Source organism: Hypanus sabinus, unplaced genomic scaffold, assembly GCF_030144855.1.
Source record: "Hypanus sabinus isolate sHypSab1 unplaced genomic scaffold, sHypSab1.hap1 scaffold_264, whole genome shotgun sequence".
In the NCBI taxonomy this organism is placed as follows: Eukaryota; Metazoa; Chordata; class Chondrichthyes; order Myliobatiformes; family Dasyatidae; genus Hypanus; species Hypanus sabinus.
This window is the reverse complement of record NW_026780770.1, coordinates 31,472-53,817: the sequence shown is the minus strand read 5'-3', so window position 1 is coordinate 53,817 and position 22,346 is coordinate 31,472. Positions and strand designations below refer to the sequence as shown.

The 22,346-nt window shown below is 44.5% G+C and overlaps 1 protein-coding gene and 1 pseudogene across 4 annotated transcripts in view; both read right to left on the bottom strand.

Annotated features, from left to right (window-relative positions):
• Positions 1-10,532, bottom strand: part of LOC132388098 (NACHT, LRR and PYD domains-containing protein 3-like) — a 218,859-nt gene extending 208,327 nt beyond the window's left edge. For 3 of the 4 annotated variants that reach the window (XM_059960456.1, XM_059960458.1, XM_059960454.1), the window contains exons 1-3: positions 10,413-10,532; positions 6,645-6,817; positions 5,277-5,443 (exon numbers count right to left, since the gene is read on the bottom strand). The gene's annotated coding sequence lies outside the window, so the exon portion shown is untranslated. The remainder of the gene's footprint in view (positions 1-5,276; positions 5,444-6,644; positions 6,818-10,412) is intronic. The other variant, XM_059960461.1, reaches the window with a different exon arrangement.
• LOC132388099 (zinc finger protein 850-like) overlaps positions 1-22,346 on the bottom strand; it is a 33,204-nt pseudogene that overhangs the window by 8,161 nt on the left and 2,697 nt on the right.

Sequence of the window (22,346 nt, the reverse complement as noted above, 5' to 3'; positions counted from 1 at the left end):
GTACATATTCACGTACCCAGCCTCTGCAGGTGGAATTCCAGGGGAGCCAGTGTGAGGTTTCATTTACAGTCACCACCAGACGGGGGGTGTAATCTCGCAGGGAGAGACTTGCTCTGTCCGTTGGAAGTCGAGATTCTTTGCACAGTCAATGCTGTCACCCTTGTCAGGTGAACAACCGACAGCTTCCCCAGTTTCTGACCCCCAGGAGGAGGGCAATTAAATTGGACTCCACTCCTTCTGCCAGCAGCCAACCCTCATGTGACTCTGCGCTTTGACCCTACGGGGTGCGCCACTGAGGAAAGCCAATATTATGCATCCCCCGAGGGACAGAAGTTCCCAGTCACGGTGATTAGAGAGGTTAAAGAAAGAGACGGTATTGCATTACTGGCCGAATTTCCGGATTTCCTTTGGCGACAGGCAGAACTGGTAGTTGCCCATACTGTGGCGACCCATTTCCTAGCGTATCCGAACCGACTCACAATTAGATAGCCTACGGGGGTTTGCGAGCACAGAGCTTTGGAGCCTCTGCGCCATGGGGGGCCGGTTGACAGAGGCTTAAAAGTGAGGCTGAAGTTTTCGAATAAAGTTTTTTCCTTCGACTGCAGTTACCGACTCCGTGTCGTAATTTTAGCGCTGCGTGTAGCACACCGCTACAATACCACCATTAGGATTTGCACTGGGTTCAAGCCAAAGAGCCCAGGGTTCCTGCCCTACACCCTAACAAAACAAGCCTTCAGCACCGAGGGAGACTGTGGGTCGAGTCCAGGGGTGCGCAAACTTTTTGACTTGTGGGCCACAAAGGGTTCTAAAATTTGACAGGGGGGGCCGGACCAGGAGCAGATGGACGGAGTGTTTTGGTAATACACCTCATAAGAGAAAATAAAATATCATGGGATATGTAGACAACATGTGCTTTAATTTCAATTGAAAATGCATTACAACAAAATATCTGTCTTTGAAGTCCCATGGTATTTAGCTATTTATTGAAATGACTTTTAAAACACTGAAAATTAAATGAATAAAATACAGCTTTTTTAAATAGTAACAGTTACTATTTTAAAGCACTGAAAATTCTGTTATCCTTCAAGATAATATCATCATCACTCTCCTCCTGCCTGTCTTTATTTCAAAAACGGTAGGAGATGCAGGTCTACTTGTCCTGCTCCTTCTTATTCAATAGTCCCCTGTGCCAAAACTCAACAATGACCAGCACAAGGACAGAACAATGACAGCGCGCCAGTATGCAGAGCGCGTTATTTGATCTGGAGCGCATTTTTTATCTTGAGAACGTACGTGCACCTGCACACTACTCATGTCCATCACTTAACAGCAATGACGTAGCATGTAATGCTTATTGAAAAAAATATTTTCAAATGCATTTTTTACATAACACAACGAAGAAACTTATTTTTAATTTCAGTGGGAACAATGTTGTTGGTCTCCCTTTTTAGCCAGCGCATCAAAGTCTGGATTTAGTTTTGTTGTGGCGATTCTCAGGATGGATCTGAGGTGTTGGTCAGTTAACTTGGATCTGTGGCTGGCTTTGTTGATGTTCATGACGCTGAACGCCTGTTCACACAAATAGGTCGAGCCGAACAAAGAGTAAAGTGCAAATCTGGAGTAATACGCTGCACCTCAACAAAGGTCAATGTGTAGTGGTGTGCTACATGCAGCGCTAAAATTACGACACAGAGTCGGTAACTGCAGTCGAAGAAAAAAAACTTTATTCGAAATCCCCAGCTTCACTTTTAAGCCTCCCTCAACCTGCCCCCCGTGGCGCAGAGGCTCCAAAGCTCTGTGCTCACAAATCCCCGCAGGCTATCTCCCTTAGCCGGAACGCTGGCTAATTGTGAGCCGGTTCGGATGTGCCAGGAAATGGGTCGCCACAACTGTATATAGAGTGCGTCGTCTATTGGGAAAACACCAGAATTGCGGGGAAAAAACGTTAACAAGGCTTATTAATATAATTTCATCAAGTTCTGCGGGCCGGATTAAAAAGCTTAACGGGCCGCATATGGCCCCCGGGCCGTAGTTTGCCCATGCCTGGTCTAGTCCAATATAGGAAGGAGTCTATGGTGAAGACGGGATATCTGGTAAGAAAACCTTTTAATGGTGGCCAATCCCATGCTGTACCCCATCTCTGTGCAATTTCAGGCCAAGAAGTCTGTCGCACCAACTGCCCCCCTGTCTGGATCACCATGAAAGAAGGACAGACTCTCCCATCCATTTAGCAATATCCCCTCAATCCCGAGGCAAATTTTTATGAGAATAGAAGCTCTTTTGTGGATCCAGCAGGATAACAATATTCTGACTATGCAATAGTGATGGGCAGTGAAGTAATTGAGCAGGCCTCTTTTGAAGCAGCTGTCTCCGCCCAGAAGGCTGAGCTGTTTGCTCTGACTCGTGCCTGTATCCCAGCAACAGACTAAAGTGGGAACGTTTACACAAACTTCCATTATGCATTTGGAATTGTACATGACTACTGGGCTCTCTGGGAATGTGGGGATCCCTGACTTTCTCTGCCCACCCCATTAGTAATGCCACCTTTGTAAACAACTTACTCACCGCTCTACAGCTACCTCGAGTTTTGTTTTGTTTTTTCTCTGAGGAGAAGCGAAAACTGTGGTCCCAGATGGGGTGCCAGAAAGACCCCGACCTAGGTTTTTGGATCACCCAGTGGGACAGGTTTGTGTTCCTACACAGTTTTTACCAATATTGGTCGATTATATATGTAATTATACACACCTGGGAAAGGAGGGAATGGTTGGTAACCTGTACCCTGCACACTGGGTACGAGTCCCTTGCCAGGTGGACCTTTTCGTGTCTACAAGTTGATTTTATTGAATTGCCTAGAGTACATTGCTATAGATACTGCATAGTTATTATAGATGTGTTTAGTAGATGGGTTGAAGCTATTCCAACTACCAACAATACTGTTATGACTGTTGTGAAGGTATTATTACAGGATATAATTCCCAGGTACGGCCTGCCAGAGATGCTGAGCTCTGACAATGACCCACACTTCGTGATGAAAGTAAACAAAGGCGTATGTAATGAACTAGCTATCCAGCAACAATTCAACTTTGTACACCACCCACGGGCCGCTGGCACAGTGGAGAGAGCCAATGGCACTCTGAAGAGTAAATTGGCCAAACTAACAGTGGAGAATGGACTCAGTTGAAAGTCCTACCAGTTCCATATGAGGGTTACTCCACAGGGGAAAACAGATTTTTCACCAGCTGAAATTATTTATGGATGGCCCATGAGGACACTCTGGGGACTAAGACCTTCTGTACCATTGCTCCCAGAAAGTCTACCAACAAAATTGGATATTCATACCCAAGGGGAAGACATGGGGAAATTTATATGCCAACTATCCAAAATTTTCCAAGCATACATTCACAGGTACGACAGACTTACAAGGAAGAGAATTACTCTGCAGAGAGGAGTGACTATCCCACCATGGAACCTGGGATACTTTTTTCCTGACAAACAACTGGGATTGAGGGAACCTTGGACCTCGGTGGAGAGGACCATATTAGGTGTTGCTGACCACTTACATGGGTGTGAAACTGAAGGGGCAATCTCGGTGGATACAGCAATTAGGTGCCAAACATGTTACTGAAGGAACTGTGTAGAAGGTCTCTCTTAGACTAATGGAAAACGTATTGGTTGTTAGTGGTGTTCATGGTTATGTCTTTGAGAGGGCTCACCCCAGCATCCGGGGGCACCCATGTCAACATTTCCATCTTTCTGTCATACCTATGCCAAACAGGTAGAACTAGGTGCCTGCTGGGTTTGTGCTGAAATTCCACAGCATGGTAAAACTGTGGTTCCAATGTCAGTAATCCTGCTCAACCAGAGTGAGGAACTCTCAGCCCGGGCTTTTTCAAATAACTTCCAGGGAAGTGAGATGAGGACCTGTGGTCCAGTCAGAGATAACTGCGGCTGTCAGTGTTTTCAGGGATGGTGTCTCTGGCCCCCATCAAATGGAACTTCCAATACTGGGAAACATGCATCCTGGCCATACTTGCAGGCGCCCAGCAGCCGAGAGGAACAACTGAGTCTGCTTGATTTTGAATGATTACTTTTCTCTCCTATGGAGTAGCCAGGAATTCATTAGAGATAATCAATTTGTATACAGCACTTGAGGAGCTGGCCACAATACTGCAGGGGCCCTGAGAGAAACACAGGCCCAAGTAATGGAAATATCCACTGAAATGATTGCAATCTGGCAAACAGTCGTACAGAATCGTACGGCTTTAGAGTTTATCCCAGCTGAGAAAGAGGGAACCTGTGCTGTCATTGACACAGAATGCTGCACGTATATCCCCTAATGAATCTACTAACATTACACCCCTCTCCGAGCACACTGAACAGGAGATTGACAGCATCAAGAAAGTAGGGCAGGATTTACACAGGTTCACCGATTACACGGGTGATCTTTGAAGGCCTATTTGGTAATATGTGGGGAATAAAACTGCATTATGGCCTAATATTTGTATATATCTTTATTGTAATTACTGTTGTACACTGCCTTTACCCACTGATAAGTCAATGCTGTCGTCAGATGCTTTCTCTGTAAAAAGTTACTGCATTGTTGATAATGTAATGATCAAAAGGAGGGAAGGATAAAGTGTGTAAAATGGTTAACACTTTGTTAAACAATAGCAGCCTGTTTTTCTGAAAGAAACTGCTGATGATCAATAGATGTACTAAGCCATGCTGAGCCATATTTCTTCTTGAGGGTAGCTAGCTAGGGTTTCCGGATGCTTATCTCCTTGCGCATTCACATGTAGAGATAGGATAACTTCAGTCTGTTCAGTGTGGGTAAACCATTATGACTATTTTGTAGTTTGTCTTTAGGGGCTCCAGCCTGTCATGTAGTACATAGCCTGTCTTGTGGGGGTATCTGGATGGATATATCTGTGGTGTAAGGGGAATTGTTAGTCAGTTAGTGGATTGGGTGGGAACAGTCACAGACTGTTCCTGTTTGAGCAACTAAGTAAGCAAGCCCCGGGTGCTTGGAATAAAGAGTTTGTACCGTACGGTCTCTGAGTGACTTTATCCGGATTCGACTTCCACAGAATGGGAATGGTTTTAAAGGGCTGCGCTGCTGGAAGCTCATTACCAGACCTGGAGTGATTGCAACTGGGTCTGACAGAGGCATAACTGGTACTTCTGGGCACATTCAGTCTCCCTCCAACTATCTCCAACTTTCCTTTGTACAGGTATGTAATATCTAAAGGACCAGTGTTTGAGTAAATGAGACTCACCAGACTTTCTCCTGACTGAATCAATGGAAACCCTGAGTCAGATGGGTCCTCTCCAGTCGGTGCTCTCAGTCCTCGGGCTGGTTCACTTGTTGCTGTTCCCTTGTCTTAGCCGTGGTTTGCTTCTAGTTGGGGTTTTTCTTCCAAGAAACCTCTCACCGCAGGTCTAACTTTAACCAGAGAGACAATGAAGCACAATAACAATAAAAAGGAGAACCAAACATTTCTGGTTAATGTTACTGAGAACAAAACGTAGAAAGCTGATATAATGATCTCAGTAAACATTTTTATATTGTTACTCACACATCACAAAACAATACAGGATAAGGAGGAGCCATCATTCAGTCAGGAACAGAATTATGTGATTTGGTCCAACTGGTCTGCCTCACCATTTAACCATGGCTGATTTTCATTCCAACACCACATTCCTGCCTTCCTCCTGTAACCCTGAGCTGCTCAGCAATCATCAATATGTTAATCTCTGTCATATGTATACCCAAATGGCAGCTTCAACCACCCTCTGTGGCAACAAATTCCACAGATCAGACATCTTCTGGCTGAATTTTTTCCTCCTCTCAGTTTTAAAGGAAAGCTTCTTTATTCCGAGACTGTGCCATCAGATCACAGACTAATGGAAACATCCTCTCCATGTCCACTGTATCCAGGATTTTCAGTATTTGGTAGGTTTATTTAACCAAACATCCCTCCACCATCCCCACCATCCCTTTGAACTCTGTTGAGCACAGGTCCAAAACAATCAAATGCTCCTCATACATAACGCTGAACATTCCTGAGATTATTCTTGTAAACCTTGTTCACAACAACTGTACTGAACACATTTCTAGGAATAACAAACTAATTGGCACCAGGGTAATTTGCAGGGAAAAGTTGTGGTTACTTTATTGTTCAACTATCAAAGAGTGAGCCATTTCCACTTCCACATTAAAACTGATACATTTTAGGAAACATAAACCAATCCAGAGTGAATGTAATAAAAAGAAATTGGAATGACCAAACTGCTCAGCAGGTAAGGAACAGCTGTGGGGAGGGGGACAATCTTTACAATTCAGGTTAATAACATTTTGTCAGGATGACTTCAAACATTTTCAGTTTTTAGTGCAGAGCTCCAGCAACTTAAGATTGTGCCCGATTTCCACCACTTCATCCAGATTTGACTTCCACAATATGTGAGTGATTTTAAAGGGTTGGGCTGCTGGAAGCACATTACCAGACCTGGTGTGATTGCAACTGTGTCTGACAGAGGCATAAATGTTTCTTCTGGGCACATTCAGTCTCAACAACTGTTTCCCATCTTCTATTGTACAGGTATGTAATGTATAAAGAACCAGTGTTTGAGTAAATGAGACTCACCAAACTTCCTCCTCACTGACTCACTGGGAACTCCAAGTCAGCTGATTCAGTGTTGTTCTCTCCAGTTGATGCTCTCAGTCCTCGGGCCAGTTCACTTGTTGCTGTTCCCACATCTTTAGCCATGGTTTGCTTCCATTTGGGGTTTTTCTTCCAATAAACCTCTCACCACAGGTCTAACAGTAACCAGAGAGATAATGAAGCACAGTAACAATGAAAAAGAGAACCAAACATTTCTGCTTAATATTACTAAGAAAAAAACTCACTGAAATTTAAACGTTGAAGCCAAATATAATAATCTCAGTAAACAATATTATATTGTCCCTCACACATCAAAAAACAATATAGGATAAGAAGGAGCCATCATTCTGTCATGGTAGTACAGGAACAGGATCAGGTGATTTAATCCATCTGGGCTATAAACATGTAGGAGCAATGTGTGGTTCAGTGCCATGCTCAAGGATACAACACACTGCCTGGCCTGAGGCTCAAACTCATGACCTTCAGATTGCTTAACCACTTGGCCACATGCACATCACAGAAACCACTCTCCCCCCTAGACTTCCCAGTCCCTCGGTAAAGCAGGCAGTGAAATCAAAGATCCCCAAAACCTGAGACGTTCTCCTTTCTCAGCCACCCCAGTCCAAGAGAAGACACAACAGTCAGAAAGCTCAAGGACAAATGTGAGCAGCCTCAGGAAACGAGGCGAGTTGGGGGAAGTTAACGGGACTCAGTGACCAACATCAGATTCCCCAACACAACATAGAGGAAGTACCCTGACCCATCTGGGGACTCTGAGCACACACCACGTCATCTTGCATTACAAAGTGAAGGGTAGGACAGATCGACAGTAAACAGACTCACGTGACCTGTCAGTGGGTCTCCCTTTTCAACTCTGTGGAAATAGACAGCCTGGGCTCCAGGTTTGGATCGTTCAATGCAGATTAAGTGAAGTCTACACATTTTTGCCCAGCCCAGATAATCGGAAAATAAATGAGTAATTGGTCCTCAGTTCGGGGCTCACGGCCAACGTCGGATCTCCCCGCTCGGGATCGGTCTCAATACTCCCCGATGGGAACGCAATATCTTCAGCCCACAGACAGTGATTCCAACCCCTGGCTCCCCCATCCAGGAGGTGAGGAGCCTTCCCTCGATCCCACAGATGATGCACTTCAGCACTGAGTGGAGAAGAAAACACCGCCCGGCCGGAGACAGTGAACATGCGCGAAGTGAGTGTCACATCATCCGGAGGGCAGGGCCTCGGAAACAGGTGCACAGGTGCTGCCCATCTGCTGTTAAATGGGAGGGGCAAACGGGATCACGTGAACAGTCAGGTCTCCCACCCCAGGCAGAGTTCTCCAGCTACCCACCACTCTGTGTAAAGAAACAAACTTGCTGCTTACATCTCCTCTCACCATAAATATATCAGACATTTCAACCCCCAGGAAAAATAGATTGTCTGTCCACTCAGAATCCGAATCAGGTTTATTATCACCGGTGTGTGTCATGAAATTTGAAAACCGTGCAGCAGCAATTCAATGCAATACATATTATAGAAGGAAAAAAAAAACAAAATAAATTAATAAAAATAAACAACTAAATCATTTACAGTTCATCTGAGACCCTTACTCTTTGTGATTTTGATAAATGACCTGGATGAGGAAGTGGAGGGATGGGTTAGCAAGTTTGCTGATGACACAAAGGTTGGAGGAGTTGTGGATAATGTGGAGGGCTGTCCGAGGATTCAGTGGGACATTGATAGGATGAACAAGTGGGCAAAAAAGTGGCAGATGGAGTTCAACCAGGATAAGTGTGAAGTGATTCATTTTGTTAGGTCAAACATAATGGTAGAATATAACATTAATGGTAAGACTCTTGGCAGTGTGGAGGATCAGAGGGATCCTGGGGTCCCAGTCCATAGGACACTCAAAGCTGCTACGCAGGTTGACTCTGTGGTTAAGAAGGCATATGATGCATTGATCTTCATCAATCGTGGGATTGAATTTAGGACCTGAGAGTTAATGTTGCAGCTATATGTGATGCTGGTCACACCCCAATGTGCTCAATTCTGGTTGCCTCACTACAAGAAGCATGTGGAAACCATAGAAAGGGTGCAGAGGAGATTTACGCAGATGTTGCCTGGATTGGGAAGCATGCCTTATTAGAAAAGTTTGAGTGAACTCGGCCTTTTCTACTTGGAGCAACAGAAGATGAGAGGTGGCCTGATAGACGTGTATAAGATAATGAGAGGCATTGATCATGTGGATAGTCAGAGGCTTTTTCCCTGGTCTGAAATGGTTATGGCAAGACAATACAATAGGTACCTGGAGACACTGGAGAAAAATAAAGAAATACTAGCTTAGAACAATAGAGGGCTATGGGTAACCATAGTAATTCCTAAGTTAGGGTCATGTTGGCACAACTTTGTGAGCTGAAGGGCTTGTATTGTGCTGTAGGTTTTCTATGTTTCTGTGAATCAATTAAAAATCGTGCAACAAACAGAAATACTATATATTTTAAATGTGAGGTAGTGTTCAAGGGTTCAATATCCATTTAGCAATCGGATGGCAGAGGGGAAGAAACTGTTCCTGAATCACTGAGTGTGAGCCTACAGACTTCTGTACCTCCTACCTCATGGTAACAGTGAGAAAACGACATGCCCTGGGTGCTGGAGGTCCTTGATAATGGACGCTGCCTTTCTGAGACATGGCTTCTAATCGTCTGGTAATCTTCTAAACGTCTATCCAGTCTCACCCCAGCCGGCAAGGCTCCGGAGAAAACGACACAATTTTGTCCAACCTCCCGTTACAGCTCAGGCCCTCTAATCCAGGCAATATCCTGGTAAACCTTTTCTGCGCCCACTCCAAAGCCCCGCTATCCTTCCGAGAATAGGAGAGACCAGAACTGTATGAAACACTCCAGATGTGGTCTAACTAGTTTTATAAAGCTGCAACGCAACTTCCCGACTTTTGAACTCAATGCTTCAACTAATAAAGACAACCATGCCATTTGTCTTCTTAACCACCCGATCAATCTGTGCAGTCTCTCTCAGGGAGCGATGAACTTGGAGTCTAAGGTCCCTCTGATCATCGACACTGTTCAGGGTTTTGCATTTAACAGTGTACTGTCGCATACATTCGACCTACCGAGCTGCCAAGATGATCATCACTAATCAAATCTCACTGAGATTTCTCAGGTCCTGTTGAATTTATTGCCAAGTGCACAAGTACGGGAAGGTACAGGGACAGAGAAACACTGACTTGTGGCAGCATCACTGGCAAGTACATTCAGATAACACACAGAACAGCAATTTTACAATTCTCTGTCAGTAACAAGATAGAAACATGTTTTACGTCATCCTGCTAATAGGACCAGAACAACGGGCTGAGCGGCGGCTCATCTCAGACGGTTCGGTGTGAAGGTCTCACAACCCGGACCGATCCCGGCAGATTCTGTGAAGGAAGCGAGGCGAGGCCGCCAGTTCGGGAAAGTTCATCCCCTCCCCCTTCAGGTTTCACCGATCACCTTGTGTTTCTCTCTCCCTTCCCCTCCCCGACCTTTTATTCTCCAGTCCTGCCGAAGGGCAGTAATGTCGGTAATGTCGACTGTATTCTTCCCCTAGATGCTGCCCGGCCTGCTGAGTTCTTCCGGCATTTTGTGCGCGTTGTTCGCATTTCCAGCATCTGCAGATTTTCTCTTGTTTGAGTTCGGGAAAGTTAACTCACTACCCAACGTCAGACCACCCCGCTCGGGACCGGCTTCAATACTCACTGAATGGAAATTGTTGGTGTTGCCCCGCAGAGAATAATCCGTCTCCGGCTCCCCGTCCAAGGGGGCGAGGACCCCCTCCTGATCCCGATCCCGATCCCGAACCCGAACCCGGACCCGCCGCTGACCCACTTCCACAAAGAAAAAAAAATCACTGCCTGGCTCGGCACTGTGAGCATGCGCAGTATGCTTCTTTTTTGCGTTACAGGCGATGGGCGGAGCCACGGAAACAAACCTGCAAATGCTGCCGATCTGCGGTAAAACACGATCACGTTTCGCTGGAGGGTCTCCCATGTGACCGGTGACTGTTCCTCGCCATTCACATACTGCCCTACCCACCGCCGCATTTCCCACATTATTTCATTATTTCCCTATATCATTTCCATACGTATTTAGATTTCCCCACCATATCTTCCCCGATCCCTTTCCCTCCAGCCCCAGGTCACAGAGTTCTCAGAGTTATAGTCTCGATTCACTTCCCATCCCGACACACAGTTCAGACCCACACAGAAAATGAGCTGGTTTCTTTTAAATCAGTGAACACACACAAAATGCTGGTGGAACGCAGCAGGTCAGGCAGCATCTACAGGGAGAAGCGCTGTCGACGCTTCGGGCCGAGGCCCTTCGTCAGTCCTGAAACGTGGACAGCGCTTCTCCCTGTAGATGCTGCCTGACCTGCTGCGTTCCACCAGCATTTTGTGTGTGTTGCTTGAATTTCCAGCATCTGCAAATTTCCTCGTGTTTGTCATTTAAATCAGTCCATGTTTATAAACACTCATTTCTATTCACATTTCTCTGGCCTCACTGGACAGGAACACTGAAACATTAAGTGAGAAACAACAGGAGGAGGCCGTTCGGCCCCTTTAACCATCAGCAAGATGGAGGCTACTCTCCCATCTCAGCCACATGCTTCTACCGATCTTGATTTTCTCGATCCCTTGGCTCTCCACAAATCTGCCAGCCTCTGTTTTATGTGAGGACGATCACCGAGTCTTCAACACCCTCTGTGGTGGGGATTTACCGACATTCACCACCCTCGGAGTGGAGACATTTCCCCTCATCTCAGTCCCGACATTTTAACTGCCATCATATTTGACCTACTAAAATGAACCACTTCACACTTACCAGGGCTGAACTCCATCTGCCACTTCTCAGCCCTGTTCTGCATCCTATCAATGTCCCGCTGTAAAGTCTGACAGCCATCCACACTATCCACAAAACATTCAACCTTTGTGTCATCAGCAAACTTACCAACCCATCCCTCCACTTCCTCATCCAGGTCATTTATAAAAAACACAAAGAGTAAGGGTCCCACAACAGATCCCTGAGGCACTCCACTGGTCACCGACCTCCATGCAGAATATGACCCATCTGCAACCACTCTTTGTCTTCAGTGGGCAAGCCAGTGCTGGATCCACAAAACAATGTCTCCTTGGATCCCATGCCTCCTTACTTTCTCAATAAGCCTTCCATGGGTTAACTTATCAAATGCCTTGCTGAAATCCATGTACACTGCATCTACTGCTCTTTCTTCATCGATGTGTTTAGTCACATCATCAAAAAATTCAATCGGGCTCGTAAGGCACGACCTGTCCGTCACAAAGTCATGCTGACTATTACTAATCATATTATACCTCTCCAAATGGTCATATCCATAGCGACTTATCCAACTTGATGCTTTCCAAAAGCTGCAGCACATTCTCTTTCTTAATATCTACATGCTCAAGCTTTTCAGTTTGCTGCAAGTCATCACGACAATCGCCAAGATCCTTTTCCATAGTGAATACTGAAGTAAAGTATTCATTAATTACCTCTGCTATTTCCTCCGGTTCAATACACACTTTCCCACTGTCACACGATATTTCAGGGTGAAAGGTGAAATATTTTTGGGGAATCTGAAGGGGGATTCTTCACTCAGAGGTTGGTGAGAGTGTGGAATGAGCTGCCAGTGGAAGTGGTGGATGTGGGTTCTAGTTAGACACTAAAGAGAAATTTGGGTAAGGACATGGATGGGAAGTGTATGCAGGTTGTTATTTCCACAGTCATGTGCTTTGCTGCTAATTACCGAACCCAGTAATTTACAGAATGGGTGTAGAGGCTGCCCAGTGACTGTTCCTGTGATCAAAGTCACTGAGACGTCTCATCACTGAGCAGATAATGTCTTCTCCATTCCCTTTCACTCAGTCCATCACTCAACACCTTCCATGTTTACAGGAAATCACAGAACTCACAGAGAAGGAAACCGTGACAGAGGATTCCCTGCTTTTCCTCAGACCTGGTGATGGGGAAAGGCTCCCAGTCGCAGAGAGTGATGTGGGAATCAGGAATGATTTGGCAAAGTTGGACAAAATGCTGAAAAGATTTCTGCAGCTCGGTATGGTAAAACAATGCACCGAACTGAAAATAACATTGAAATATTGCTGACGTAACAAAGAACGTCAACAAACTAACCCTGCAATATGGTGTAAAATCCCGCTCCCCATACTAATACGGGTTATACACACCAAAGAACAAACTGCCGGAGGAACTCAATGGGTCGGACAGCATCTGTGGAGGGAAATGGACCATCAACATTTCGGGTCGAGACCCTCCCTCTGGACTGAGAGTGGACGGGAAATAGTCAGAGAAAAGAGGTGAGGGCTGGGGATGGGGCAAGAGCTGGGGAGTGAGAGGTGGATCCAGGTGGGGGGGAGGTGGAAGGTGGAAATAGTGACAAGGGTGGGACGTCAGTAGTTGGGGCAACACAGGGCTGCAGAAAGTTTAAATTAATTCCATAGAGGATGAACAAAAAGGTTAGAGAGTATTTGTTACAGAGAGTGCAATGAAGATACACCTAACTGATCTCTGGAGTGGTGGGGTCATAACTTGAAGAAAGATCAAATGTGATAACTCTAAGTGTCATTTAGAGAATCGAGGACTGAGATCTGAACACATTGAAATGCACAACATCATTACCGGTTGAACCAGGGACCCCAGTCTCTGAAAAAGGGGATGGAATCGAGCCCGTGACTCTGTGACCTGGGGGTGGAGGGAAAGGGATCGGGGTAGATATGGTGTGGAAAAGTAGACATGTATCTGGTATAAATATGGAATAATGTGGGTAATGCGGCGTATGGGTCGGGCAGCGTGTGAGAGGGAGAGGAGCAGAGACACCGGTTCAGGAGGGAGTCCCTCCACCGGTTCCTGTTCACGTTTTTCTGCAGATCTGCAGCATCTGCGAGTCACAGCTCTACGTGTCCGTGCAGCTTCATCTTTTACCCGTTCAGTCAAGTCAGTGAGATCCGGATCTGTCACATCCTCTCGTTGTGGGTGGACAGTGTTTTTTTTCCCTGCAATATTTTCTGCATGTTTCATACACAGTTTCGACGTGCTGAAGTGCTGCCGACGTTTCTGGGTGTCTGACCCATTGATGTGAGAATTTAGCCATTTGTATTTATCTGAGCTTCTCATAAATGTGTAAAGTTTAATTCAGCTTCACTTCAGAATTTCCAAAGCAACAACCCAGTCAGTCAAATAGTTCCACAGAATTAAAAGTTTATTAGATTTTTATTTTTTCTATTTTTGAACTATATATATATTCTTATTTTAAATCACAATTGTTAAAATCTTTTGTTAAGAATTAGGTTCTACTGCTACCACAGAGACAATAAATTTCATGGCACATTTCCCCTTTCATGAGTTATATTTCATGGGTTGAAATTCCCCTTGGCGATGAATAAAGTATCTATCTATCTATCTATCTATATGCCGGTGCTATTAAACCTGATTCTGATATTGATATGGGAGACCCACCACCGGTCACCTGATCCCAGTTACTGCAGATCGTAATGTGAGATTGAAGCATTTTCCATATATTTGCTTTCCACAGAAATGACAACAGTTCAGTTTCCTTCTGAGGTTCCAGAGCAGAAGCTCAGTCTGTCTAATATTTCCACAGAATTAAAATGGGGAAATTTGTTTATCATCATCACGTACTGAGCTACAGTGAAAATCTTGCCTGATGTACCATCCACACAGATCGATACATTACGACGGTACATTGAGCTGATATACAACAAAAAAATAACTGTAACGAAGCATTATGGCTGCAGAGAAAGTGCAGTGCAGATAGACATATGGTGCAGGGTCACGCTGAGTTATATTGTGAAGTCGGGTCCATTTTATCATTCATTTGGCATAACTACAGACAGGAAGCCATCCTTCAGCTTGGTGTTACGCACTTTAAGGCTTTTGTATCTCTCCGCCAATGTGGGAGCGGGTTTACAGCTAGAATGTCCAGGTTGTGAGGGTCTTTGAGTACATGGCCTGCTTTTCCGAGGCAGGGGAAGTGTAGGAAGAGTCCATGGAGGGGAGGCTTGTTTCTCTGATCTTCTCTGCTCTCCAAAGTTCTCTGCAGTTCCTTGCAGTCATGGGCAGAGCAGTAGCCATACGAAGGCGTGAAGTATCGACAAGGAGCTCAGAGACCTCGGCCTTCACCCTGCCTTGTGTCGCTGGATCCTGGACTTGCTGTTAGGTCGCCGCAGGTGGTAAGAGTGGGCTCCATCTCCTCTGCCTCTCTGGCCCTCAGCACACATAACCCAGAGGGTTGTCTCTTTGGCCCCCTCCTTTACTCTCTGTGCACCCATGACTTGTGTTGCCACCCACAGCTCCAATCTGCTGATTAAATTTGCTGACAGCACTACATTGATTGGCCTAATCTCAAAAAATAACTTTCAATCGATCAAATACCTCCTGACAAGGCTCGGTCCAAACAAACTTTTCAACCTTCTTCAGGAGATTAGTCAGAGGAAGAGCGATAGCAGCCAAGTTCTTCCAGAACTTAAAATAATATCCATCCATTCCCAGAACCCTTCTAAGAGCCTTCTTAGCAGTCAGAATAGGAAGTGACGAAATTGCCTGGACTTTTGCCCGAACAGGAGCAAACTTGCATCGACCTACAACATAGCCAAGACAGGTCACAGTGTCATGGCCAAATTCACTCTTAGCTAAGTTAACTGTAAGGCTGGCCTTGGAAAGCCTGTCAAACAGCTTTTCTACTTCAGAGATATGCTCTTCCCAAGTGTCACTCCCTGTGACTAAGTCATCAATATAGGCATCTGTGTGTTCTAATCTCGAATTACAGAATCAATCATTCTCTGGAATGTTTCTGGAGCATTTTTCTTTCCAAAAGGTAAAACATTGTATTCATACAACCCAGATGGTGCCACAAATGCAGAAATATCTCTACCTCTGTCCATCAATGGAACACACCAGTACCCTTTCAACAGATCAATCTTTGTAAGATATTAGCTATTCCAACCTTATCGATGCAATCATCTATCCTAGGGATAGGATAGGCATCTGTTTTTGTTACTGCATTTGCCTTCCTATAATCAGTGCAAAATCTAGCACTGCCATCAGGTTTGGACACAATAAAGCAGGGTGAGCTCCAATCTGATGCTGAAGGACTAATAATACCATTTTTCAGCATATATTCAATTCCTTGCTCAGCCTATTTACACTTTTCATGTTCATGCAATATGGGTGTTGTTTAATCGGTTTAGCTTGACCATTATCTATGCCATGTACTGCGACTGTGGTTGTTTGGGAACATCGGGAAAAAAATCTTTCAACTTCAGAATTAATTCCGTCAGCTGTTGTTGTTGCTTTGGCTGCAGATCAGTCAACTTGTTATCAATGTTTTCTGGAACAACCAAGTTCATTAGTCTAACTGGGACCATGTTTGGCTTGTGAAAAGTCTCAGACGAGTCAATTGTTTCATTCTCAGGGTTACCAGATTCATATGTTTTGACAAATACACTCACAGATGATGCCTGCTTGTCAAAATAAGGTTTTATTATATTTATATGTACCACCTTTGTTAGTTTACGTTGATCAGGTGTTTTAATAACATAATTCACATCAATAAGTTGAGAGACTATTTGAAATGGTTCATTGAATTTCACCTGTAGTGGATTCATCAACATTGGAGATAAGGTAAGCACATTATCCCCCACCTGGTATTTTCTTTCGCAAGCCCGCTTATCAAACCAACACTTCATTTTGTTTTGAGAAATCCTTCAGTTTTGTCTTTCTAGAATACAGGCTTCGTGCAGTGTATTTTTGAACTTTAAAACATAGTCTAACAGGTTAACATGTACATCCCCATCAATCCACCGTTCCTTTAACAAGGTCAAAGGTCCCCTCACACTGCGACCAAATACAAATTCAAATGGACTAAAGCCCAGTTAATCCTGTACCAACTCTTACTGCGAACAAAACCAAATACATTCCTTCATCCCAGTCTTTTCCATTTTCATCATGGTATGTCTTAATCAGTGTTTTGAGGGCAGAATGAAATCTTTCCAAAGCCCCTTGTGATTCCAGATGGAATGCAGTTGATGTAATTTGTTTAGTTCCCAGTTCATAAACTACCTGCTGGAATAATCCAGATGTAAAATTACTTCCTTGATCAGACTGGATTTCTTTAGGCAAACCAGATAAAGTAAAAAACTTGGTAACAGCCTTTGCCACAGTTTTAGCTTTAATATTTCTGAGAGCTATTGCCTCTGGGAATCTGGATGTATACCCTACTGGCACTTTCTTAATCTCATCATCTGAGAGAGCTGTTTCTTTTAAAGCTTCAAACTCAGGGTCTCGGTTCTGTTCTGCTATAATCTCCTTCCTAGACAGGGATAAATCTTTCTCATCAGACTTACGACCTGAATCCTGTTGAAACAATGAAGGCAGAAAAGTCCCTGACGAGTCATCATAACCTGAATCCGGATTTTGGCTATCATGGGTATCAGAATCATGCTGCACAGAACTCTCTGCATTGGCAGACTTTTTAGCCATACCTTGAGTTCCTGCGTAGGAAGGATAAATGTTAAAATCCATCTGTGGGTCATCAGTGGTTGGCTTAGTAGTGAACTGCACTGCAGGAACAACTTTACCATCTGCCAGGTCATTCCCTAACAGCAAAGTAACATCTTCCACCGGTAAACTAGAGCACAATCCTATCTCAACAGGTCCTGAAACCAATCCTGATTATAAAGTTACCTTGTGCAACGGCACAGAAACCACACCGCCCCCAAGGCCTTGAATAAGATTTACCTCACCAGTGTTAGACTCATCACCAAACTTTAGAACACTGTCTAATGCAAGTGACTGAGAAGCCCCAGTATCTCGAAGAATTTTCACTGGTACTGGGGTTGATTCTTCATTTACTAATACAAACCCATCTGACATAAAATGATCGAACACCTTCTTAACTCGGTCAGACCTCTCAGTCCTTAACTGAGCCTCAGCAGAATATTCAGAACCCTGTGGGTTTATAGGTGCTTCAACATACTGACCACGGGCATTTGGGACTGCCTCCTTTTCCTTTTTCTTCTTCAGGATAGAACAATTAGCCATCACATGACCAGCTTTCCTACAATAGTAACAAGCAAGACCAGAATATTTCACCTTCAACTGTTTCCCTTCATCCTTACTCCTGTCACTAGTCCCAGCTTTAATTTCTGGTTTACCCTGGTGATCCCTGCTACTCTTTTGGAAGCTCTTATTCGGGGTAAACTTAACCTTATGAGTTAAAGCAAACATCTGCTAATCTAGCAGACTCCTGCAAAGTGGCAGCATCATTTTCATCTAAATATCTCTTTATGTCATCATAGACGCACCTTTTGAATTCTTTAATTAAAACCAACTCTTTCTATCTGTAAAAATCATCATTTATATTTTTATATGTGCACCAGCGGTCAAAACACACAAACTTCTCAGAAGCAAATTCCATGTAAGTCTGTTTCATAGATTTCCTCCAATTTCCAAGCCTTTGTAAGCTTCTGGAACCAACACATAAGCTTTGAGCACAGCCTGTTTCACAATGACATAATCAGCTGCATTTTCAATTGATAGGGCAGAAAAATTATACTTTGTAACTAAAGAGTCCAGCTTCCTTTCGGCCTCTTTTGACTTCCAGCCACTTTCTCAAAAGGCTGGAAGTATTTACCTACGTCAGTTTCATCAAATGGAGGGACCAATTTAACTTCCTGGCTGGCAATAAATGGTACAACCAACTCCTTTGAGACAGCAACTTCTTTCTTGAGCCTTAACTTATCTGTCAGAACATGCCTCTGTCTTTTTCCTTCTTCCCTCTGTTTGTCTGCTTCCTCAGCTTCAAAACACCTTTTTATCTGCTTCTTCCCTCTGTTTGTCTACCTCTCTAGCATCAAACCCCCTCTGTCTCTTTTTCGTCAGCCTCTAATCTAAGTACATCAGTCCACAATTGTTCTAGTTGTAACTGGATCTCCTCTTTACTCACAGGAAACCTCTTTAACACTTCCTTATCAAATACCTTCATAGATATATAGTGCTCAACTATTTTCCTCTGAATTTCTGGCTTTCTCATAGTCCCCTGTGGCGTCTGCAATTCGCAGCCGCACCATCAGCCGGGCCTATTAAAGTGTCCTGTAGCCGACCGTCCCCCTGATAACCTGGGAAACGACTCAGGGGCTGCATGACACCAGCCTATGTAGATGGGGCTGGATAATTGGATTCTGCTACAGCCAGAGGGGTGTTCTCTGGAGCTACGTCATTTATGGCATATCTTTTAAAGGAGAGGAATGTTTTCTGTCCCATGCAATTTACTATTGAATGGCCAGCATCCAATATAAGCCCACAGCCAGGAGCTGAGTGGTGTCTCCAGGTCTGAGGAGTATTTCGCTGCATTGTTGTAACCCAGTTTTGTTCTGTTTAGATGATTCAAGTTTAGACTCTAGAACAGTTCTGTTGAGTTTATAAACATTTTTTGTAATAAAACCCCTATTTTTTTCAACTTTACTTGCTCTCCCAGATTTATGCTTACCCTGCTCCTTCACACCCCCTTACCTCATTGAGGTTCAATCGTCAGCTATTCATTTGTTTTAGCTTTTCCTAATGCCTCAGGGGTTGGCGCTTCCAGACATATATAAATATCCATTGCTGCTGATTTCCACACACAAATAAATCAAAAGGGATCACCCCATTCAACTCGATAATTAATCGATCAATATTTCCCCAAGTTTGTTCATATCCCGGACGCAGGATGCAATTTTGTTATGAACCGTAATGCTTTAGAAACAAACCAGCAGCAATAGACTACACCTGGAGTCTGGTTTTGATGTTAAAACCACTATCTTTATTAATAACTACTTATAATATTGTAACTTAAACAAGATAAACAGAAGTTAACAGTGTTATGTGAATAAATGTGTGTAAATATAACTCCCAAACTACTGAGCACGGGGGAAACAAGGCTTGGAGTCTTGAGATAGTAAAGTATGAAAGCTCAGTTCATCCACGGAATAGGTGATGAGGGAGATATTTGTAATCCGGGGTAAATGTCAAGAGAAGGCAATTATGTCGAATTCCACAGGTTCCATGGTGGTAAAACAAGAGAATAATCGCTGTAGATTTTATCCATCGTCATTCCAAATCCAAATACGAATTATCACAAAAAGCAAATTGTCACAAGGGGTATCGTCACCACACCCAGGCAAGGGTTAACACATCAGTGGTCTTCACATGATACCCCAAATCAGATCCACTCCTATGGATCAAACGAGGTGACCACCACACGTTCGATGTACGATGAATCGATAACTAACCCACCCTTGTGGGCATAGGAAAGTTCCAAAGATTGACCCTTGGCCTCTAGTTCCCTGGTTTCGATCCTTCCATTTTTCCTCCTTCGTCTCCGTCTGACTCTGAGTGTCTGTGTCCTCAGTTAAAACTAAACAAGTTGTGAGCAATGTAAACAAGCTGCAAGTCAGACTGATTCACCTTCTTAATCTGTCTCTCTCTTAAAATGACAGTCCACAGCAAACAAAACCCAGGGATTCATAACAACAGCCACTCTCCATTGTGAACTGACTGGTGTGCCAGTAATTGGGATGACTGAATGAATCCTTTCCCACAGACTGAGCACGTGAACGGCTTCTACCCAGTGTGAACTCGCTGATGATTCTGTAGTTTGGATGACTGGGTGAATCCTTTCCCACAGACTGAGCACGCGAACGGCTTCTCCACAGTGTGAACTCTCTGATGTACCTTCAGTTTTGTTGAGCAAGTGAATCTCTTCCCACAGACTGAGCAGGTGAATGGCCTCTCCCCAGTGTGAACTCGCTGATGTACCAGTAGGTTGGATGATTGAGTGAATCCCTTCCCACAGTCTAAGCAGGTGTACGGCTTCTCCCCAGTGTGAACTCTCTGATGTACCTTCAGTTTAGATGAGCAAGTGAATCTCATCCCGCAGTCTGAGCAGGTGAACGGCCTCTCCCCAGTGTGAACTCGCTGATGAATCTGCAGTATGGATGAATGAGTGAATCCTTTCCCACATTCTGAGCAGGTAAATGGCTTCTCCACAGTGTGAACTCGCTGGTGTCTCTGTAGGTGGGATAACAGTGTAAATCCCTTCCCACATTCTGAGCAGGTGAATGGCTTCTCTCCAGTGTGACTTCGCAGATGTCTCTGTAGGTGGGATGACAGTGTGAATCCTTTCCCACAGACTGAGCAGGTGAACGGCTTCTCCCCAGTGTGAACTCGCTGATGTACCAGTAGGTTGGATGACTGAGTGAATCCCTTCCCACAGACTGAGCAGGTGAATGGCCTCTCCCCAGTGTGAACTCGCTGATGTACCAGTAGGTCAGATGACTCACTGAATCTCTTCCCACAGACCGAGCAAGTGAACGGCTTCTCCCCAGTGTGAACTCGATGGTGTCTCTGAAGGTGGGACGACAGCGTGAATCCCTTCCCACAGTCTGAGCAGGTGAATGGCTTCTCCCCTGTGTGAACTCGCCGGTGACTCTGTAGGTTGGATGATTGACTGAATCCCTTCCCACATTCTGAGCAGGTGAATGGCTTCTCCCCAGTGTGAACTCGCTGATGAATCTGTAGTGTGGATGACTGTGTGAATCCCTTCCCACAGTCTGAGCAGGTGAATGGCCGCTTCCCGGTATGAACTTGCTGGTGTGCCATTTGGTCAGATGACCGAGAGAATCCCTTCCCTGAAATTCAGCAGATGACCAGCCTCGGCCCAGTGTGATCGGACTGGTCTGTCCGCAGGTGGGATGCCCGACAGAATCCTTTCTCACACACAGAACAGATGAATAGCCCTGCCCAGTGGGAACTTGCTGATGTACCTTCAACTGAGATAACCGAGTGAAACCATTCCCACAGTCTGAGCAGGAAGGATGGTCGATTGAATCCCTTGCTCCACTTCTTAAATATCCAGACAGAGACAGCAAAATTGCCGTGCCGTATCTGAGATTCGTGGAGACAAATTCCTTCTCGTTTTTAACCTGTAAAAAGATTTACATAATCCATTAATTGGTTTAGGACAACATCTGAGATGAAATTACTTGAGTTGCCGAGGTTTGATCTCGTATCACACTGTTACAGTGATGTTAAACCCAAGTTGGACAGAGAAATCATCTCCTGACTGTGCACAGTGCTGGTATCTGGAATGACCATCAATTCTCTGATGCTCTTCCTGTCTCTATAAGAATGGGGCATTTCTGCCATCTCGAATTTGTGCCTTGGCTCAGTTTGACTCTCTCCAATGCTCGTATTCCCTATTCCTGCTGAGCAGCACGGGTGCCTGGCCCCACAGTATCTGAAACGCAAATAGTCTTTCTTGACGTGCTGCTGGGAATTCTTTTATGTATTATTAACTTAAAGTGCCACCGTTTTAACGCCATATAAAAAATTCCTGCTGAGATGAATGGTTGGTCCACACAGCTGTTACAAGTTCATAGAGTACATATTAGGATTATTTCAGGATCCTGTCACAGTCATAGAAAAATACAAAACAGAAACAGGCCCTATGGGCCATCGAGTTTGTGTTGAACCATTTAAACTGCCCACTCCCATACCCCTGCCATCCAGGAACCTATTAAAAACCTCTTAAATGTTAAATCGAGC